A 7,079-nucleotide genomic window follows, 5' to 3' on the forward strand; every position below is an offset into this window, starting at 1 on the left:
CGTTTTATAATGTTTTGGGCACACCAGCTCTTGATGCCTTTCCTTTAAATGAATTGTAGACAGAGGGATTTAGCTTCTTTCTTAGCCTGTTTTTTGTTGTTGCTGTTGTTTGTTTGTTGTTTTTTATCACAAGCCGATTGCCAGCATAATGGAGAGAAAACCAGATTGGATATGGACTCTTTTTTATGCCTCTTCCAGTGTCATGTTTATATATCCAAATGGACATTATCCTCTCAGATTATTATCTGGCACTAACTTATAACTGTTATATTATCGGAGACGGTAGCAATATATCAGTGCCCGGGATACATCACAGGCCTGTACAGATGTATGTCTACACCTAAGGGTAAATGAATTTACTTATTAGGTTTTACACATCAGTCTCTAATAGAGATTTAAAAAACCCAACGAATTGGCCTATATCTGAGTATACAAGTATCATTTCTCCATGCATTATTATATGCCTTCCCTCTAATTAATGACTGAGTTGGTGGAAAATGGCTGTTTTATTCGTGTTTTTTGTTGTTGTTGTTCTCAACTTTAAAAGTAATCTACCTCTTAAAATTTGTAGTTTAATACTTGTTTGGTGAACTTGCGCCACTTTAACCCTTTCATTATCATTCCCATTTTGTTACATTTCTGTTATGGGGACTTTATGTTGAAATATTATATAAAGCGTTTGTAGCAGTTTAAAAATAAAATATTTAAAATTATTTAAATTGTTTTGGACGCTTCAATTGTGTTATACGTGATTTACATTTTGTTTGAGTTGTTAATCTGGAGAGTGTTCTTGTATTGAAGTTTGCTGTTAGTAATTTTATCGTTTCTTGTTGGAGAGTGATATAAAAGACTATTCTGATGAAAACATTAAAATTTACAAATTGACATACAAAAGGGGTTGTCCGTTGATTTTAACCAATGTAGCCTTGAGAGAGAGAGAGAGGTTAATTATAGACAGACAAGTTAAGAGTGGTGTTTGCTATTTTTCCCCTTCCAGCATGAAATAAATCATTTGAGCTTGTCAGATGTACAGAAAGTTTTCTTATGCTGTTGCTAGCAAGCACTTAATGACAGGGGGGAATTCAAATGATGCATTTTATATCACTGCAACCAACAAAAAACTTTCTAAAAGCTGTGAAAAAAAATCCTACCAGGGATTGAACCTGTGCCCCCTGCAGTGGAAGCACAGAGTCCTAACCACTGGACCACCAGGGAAGTCCCAAACTGAAGTAACTTTTGAACAAGGTACCCATCAGGCTACAGACAAAATGGACTGTAACAAATACTGACCTCTAGTTGGTAGACTTCTCTTCCACAGTGAATCAGGTTAGTGAATCTGAAACTACTGAATGTGTACTTTAGGACTGAGCAAATAAGTAAAATTCTTGTGGCTAATGAGAATCAGGTTTCTCACTGTTGGAGAAGGGAGTTACTAACAGAAAGGGAAACAGAGAAAGGCTCGGATGAACACTCTGGTGTTGGATTGGTATTATACAATAGATGTCCGTAGGAACTCATGGATTTTAATGTATAAGTAGAAAGAGAGATGTGTGTATGGATTTACATACGTATGTGTATATGGATTCACAACATATATGCATCCATATTATATCCTAATTCTGTCCACGGAGAGGGCCTAGAATCAGCAACACTACAGAAGCAATGAGCACTTCTAGTGCCCAGATCTTGGTGTCCTAAGGGCCATTATCTACTCAAAGAAAATGAAGCTTCTTTGGAGAAATGTCTGAGTCCAGGGCCAGGACTGGGAACGCACAAGATGAGCCTGAAGCATCTTGATGTGATCTAAAGGAAAGATGTGCTTTAAAAAATGATGGAGACATGTCAAAAGGACACAGGAGCCAGCTCGAAGAGACTCCCACTGGCCAAAACTAGAACAATTTGAGCATTAAAATAAATAATCACAGTTCTTTTAAACAAATGGTGTTGGGGAAACTGGATATCCAAATGCAAAAGAATGAAGTTGGGTCATATCATATAAAAAATTAACTCACAATGGATCAAACATATAAATGTTAGACCTAAAACTATAAAACTCTTGGAAGAAAACAAAGGGAAAGCTTCATGACATTGGATTTGGTAATGATTTCTTGGATATGACACCAAAAGCACAGGCAACAAAAGAAAAAAATAGGTAAGTCGGCTATGTCAAAATTAAGAACTTCTGTGCATCAAAGGACACAATCAACAGAGTGAAAAGGCAATCCATGGAATGGGAAAGAATATTTACAAATCATATATCTGATAAGGGGCTAATACCCAGAACATACAAAGAACCCCTACAACTCAACAACAACAACAACCATATTCAAATGAGCAAAGGACTTGAATAGACATTTCTCCAAAGAATATATGTAAATGAGGCCAATAACCACATGAAAAGATTATAAACATCACTAATCATTAGGGAAATACAAGTCAAAACCACAGTGAGGGGCTTTCCTGGTGGCGCAGTGGTTAAGAACCCGCCTGCCAAGGCAGGGGACACTGGTTCGAGCCCTGGTCCAGGAAGATCCCACATGCCGCGGAGCAACTAAGCCCGTGTGCCACAGCTACTGAGCCCACGTGCCACAACTACTGAAGCCCTTGTGCCTAGAGCCAGTGCTCTGCAACAAGAGAAGCCACCGCAATGAGAAACCCACTCACTGCAACAAAGAGAAGCCCCAGCTCACCCCAATTAAAGAAAGCCTGTGCACAGCAAAGACCCAATGCAGCCAAAACTATAATAAACAAATAAATTTATATAAAAAAAACCACAGTGAGATACCACCTCATACCCATTAGGGTGACTACTATAAAAATAAATAAATAAATAAAATAACAAGGGTTGGTTAGGATAACCTCGTTGGAACTCTTGTGCACTGTTGGTTGGAATGTAAAATGCTGCAGTCATTGCAGAAAACAATATGGTGGTTCCTCAGAAAACTAAGAATAGAATTACCATATGATACAGCAATTCCATTTCTGGACATATAACCAAAAGAATTGAAAGCAGGGTCTCAGAGAGGCATCTGTACACCTGTGTTCATAGTAGCATTATTCATAATAGCCAAAAGGTGGAAGCAACCCAAGTGTTCACCAATGGATGAATGGATAAACAAAATGTGGCATATACATATAATGGAACACTATTCAGTCTTAAAAAAGAAGGAGATTCTGACACATGCTACAATATGGATGAACCTTGAGGACATTATGTTAAGTGAAATAAGCCAGTCACAAAAGGGCGAATACTGTATGCTTCCATTTACATGAGGTACTTAGAGTAGCCAAATTCATAGAAATAGAAAGTAAAATGGTGGTTGCCAGGGGTTGGGGGATGAGGGGAGGGGCGTTGATGTTTAACAGGTATGGAGTTTAAGTTTGGAAAGATGAAAAAATCTCTGGAGATGGATGGTGGTGTTCATTGCACAACAATGTGAATATATTTAATGCCACTGAACTGTACACTTAAAAATGGTTAAGATGGGGCTTCCCTGGTGGCGCAGTGGTTGGGGGTCCACACCTGCCAATGCAGGGGACGCGGGTTTGTGCCCCGGTCCGGGAGGATCCCGCATGCCGCGGAGCGGCTGGGCCTGTGGGCCATGGCTGCTGGGCCTGGGCGTCCGGAGCCTGTGCTCTGCAACGGGAGAGGCCACGACAGTGAGAGGCCCGCGTACCGCAAAAAAAAAAAAAAAATGGTTAAGATGGACTTCCCTGGTGGTGAAGTGGTTAAGAATCTGCCTGCCAATGTAGGGGACATGGGTTCAAGCCCTGGTCCGGGAAGATTCCACATGCTGAGGAGCAACTAAGCCTGTGCGCCACAACTGCTGAGCCCGTGCTCTAGAGCCCACGAGCCACAACTACTGAAGCCCATGCGCCTAGAGCCCATGCTCCACAACAAGAGAAGCCACCGCAATGAGAAGCCCGTGCACCGCAACAAACAGTAGCCCCTGCTCTCCACAACTAGAGAAAGCCCGCGCGCAGCAACGAAGACCCAATGCAGCCATAAATAAATAAATAAATAAATGTATTTTTTTTAATGGTTAAGATGCTAAACTTTATGTTATGTGTATTATGTGTATTTTATCACAGTTTAAAAAATTATGTTCAGTGAAAGAAACAAGACACAAAAGATTTGTGATTGTATGATTTTGTTTATATGAAATGTCCAGAATAAGCAATCCAGAATGAGATTAGTGGTTGCCTAGGGCTGTCAGGGACAGATAGGGAGTGAATGCTAACAGTCACAGGGTTTCTTTTTGGGGTGATCGAAATATCCTAAAACTAGATTGTGGCGATTTTTGCACAAGCCTATAAATACACTAACTACCATTGCCTTGTACAACTAACTTGGGTGAATTTTATGGTATGTAAATTATATCTCAATTAAGCTACTTTTATAACTACATATAGATAGTAACTGGGACTTCCCTGGTGGTGCAGTGGTTAAGAATCCACCTGCCAATACCGGGGACACGGGTTCAAGCCCTGGTCCAGGAAGATCCCCCACGCCATGGAGCAACTAAGCCCGCGCACCACAACTACTGAAGCCCCGGCACCTAGAGCCCGTGCTCCACAACAAGAGAAGCCACGCAATGAAGACTAGCCCCCACTCGCTGCAACTAGAGAAAGTCCACGCTCAGCAACGAAGACCCAATGCAGCCAAAAATAAATTAATTAATAAATTCATTTTAAAATGATAGTAACTGGTTTTAACCTGAAAATTATGAGTCCCACACTGATACAAATAAACAAATGAATACAAAAATACATGGGGAAGAAGATAAAGCTCTTTCTCACAGTAGAATCCCAGGTATACATGTAAAAGAAGATCATCATATGGCCACCATCATAGTAGTAATTGCTCCAGGCAAGAATCACCAATGGATGCTAAACTGGTGAGTGGAAGTTTGACGAAAAATAGGAAAGATACATAATCTCAAAGTATGTCCCTACAAGATACTTATTAATTACAAAGGAGAAAGAGTACATTTTGGTGGAGAACCTGGAAAACACCACCTTAATCGAATGATCAAAGCTAATACCAACAATTTGGAATTAACCAATGCTTTGTGCTTCCGGATACACTGAGGAGAACACAGCGTCACTTCTGTGGAATTCCTGCCCAAAATGCATAATCCAAATCTAATCTTGAGGAAACATCAGATAAACCCAAATTTAAGGACATTCTTCCAAAGCACTGACCTGTGCTCTTCAAAAACATCAAGATCGCGAAAGTTAATGGAAGATGGAGACATTGTTCCAGATTGAAAGAGACCAAAAAGACCTGATAAAGGAATGCAGCTCGTGACCTAGGATTTCCTTTTCCTATAAAAGGACAGTATTGGCACACTCACTAGGATGGCTAGAATCAAAGAGTCAGATAACAAAGTGTTTGTGAAGATGTGGAGAAATTGGAACCCTCATACTCTGCGGGTAGGAACGTAAGGAAATGTCCTTGTTCTTAGAAATTTTATACTGAAGTATTTAATTGAAAGGGCATCACACCTGCAACTATGATCAAATACTTTAGAAAAAATTATAGACAGAGATATACTGAGAGAAAAAGAGAGACAAAATGAGAGAGAGAAAACATTATTCTGAGGCTTGACAATTTTTTATTTTTTTGTCAATCTAATAAGCAAAGAATGGGATCTCTTTATCTTAATTTTCATCTTTAATTACAGGGAGACCATTTAAAATGTCCTAGAAACTATAACCCAAAATGACTACAAAGGCTATAAAGTCTGACAGATATTTATTGAGTGCCCACTCTCTACTAAGCTCCAGCGGTAAAAATATGAAACATCACACCTAGTAGATATGAAATCATATCTGTTGTTTTAATTTTGCATTTCCCTGATAAAGAGATTGAGTTATCTTTTCATATATTATACATATTGGCCATTTCAGGTGACTTCTGCCGTGGATTACCTATTCATGTCTACTGTCCATTTTCTAGTGTATTGTTTGTCCTTTTCTTATTGATTTGTAGATGCCCTTTATATGTCCTAGAATCTAGAGACTAGTTCTTTGTCACACACATCAAAAGACTAGATGGAAACAATCAAGTCTGTGAAGCTCAGGGTACGCACAGTGAGGATCTTCCAGTTTTAAATGCCAGGTCTTGCAACCAAAGGAAATATTTCTTGCTTGTGCTGTGGGTCATTGTTGACTCGATTTGAGTATGTTTGAAAACTGAGGAAAAAATTAGAATGAAGTCTAAGTCAAAATTTATGGCCTGTATTCTGCTGTTAAGGAAAGGAATTAATATTTGTGCACTTGGCCTATGTAACTATCCATTACAGTTGACCACTGAACAACTGGGGGGGGTTTCAATCCGTGTATAATTCATAGCCGGCCCTCCATACCCAGAGTTCCTCCACATCCCAGGAATCAACCAAACAAGGACTGTTTGGTACCGTAGTATTTACTATTGAAAAATATCCACCTATCAGTGGATTGTGCAGTTCAAACCTGAGTTGTTCAAGAGTCAACTGTTAAATATTTTTCATTTGTAATATATGCATATTCATTTATGAGTTAAAACCCCATTTAACTTCATGTTAACACTTTTTTAAAGAGAGGAGACACGCATTTCTCTTCCATTGCCATTGGTATTTCCAAGCAAAGAACTGCTAACCCCACTCTTTTGTTTAACAGAAAGGGACACTGAAGCCCGGGGAGTGGGCATGGCTTGCCCAGCTCCATACAGGCAGAAATCAATCTGATTAGAACCTGTTTTCCTTAGCTCCTCAGGTCAGGGTGGGGTCCAGCTTGACCTTGGCTTCCTTCTCCCTTCCACCTGATAGCTAAGTAAGTATGCAGTCCGTGCCCAATAAATGCTCCTTTGGAAAAAGGCCCTTCATCAGCCTAGGGACAGAGCGGAGTGTCCAGACACTGCAGGGTAGGGTAGGCAGATGGCAAGTGCTGCATAAATCCTCAGAGTTGGTGCAGATAGGGCCCAATACAAACCATTGTTGGGGACGCTGTAAGTGCTTTATAAATGCTCCCAATCGGTGCTCCGTACTAGCCTCCGGAAGGCGTCCCTAGGGGAAAGCACAGGCGCCTAATTCTTG

Source organism: Mesoplodon mirus (genome assembly GCF_964341445.2).
Source record: "Mesoplodon mirus genome assembly, chromosome: X".
NCBI lineage: Eukaryota > Metazoa > Chordata > Mammalia > Artiodactyla > Ziphiidae > Mesoplodon > Mesoplodon mirus.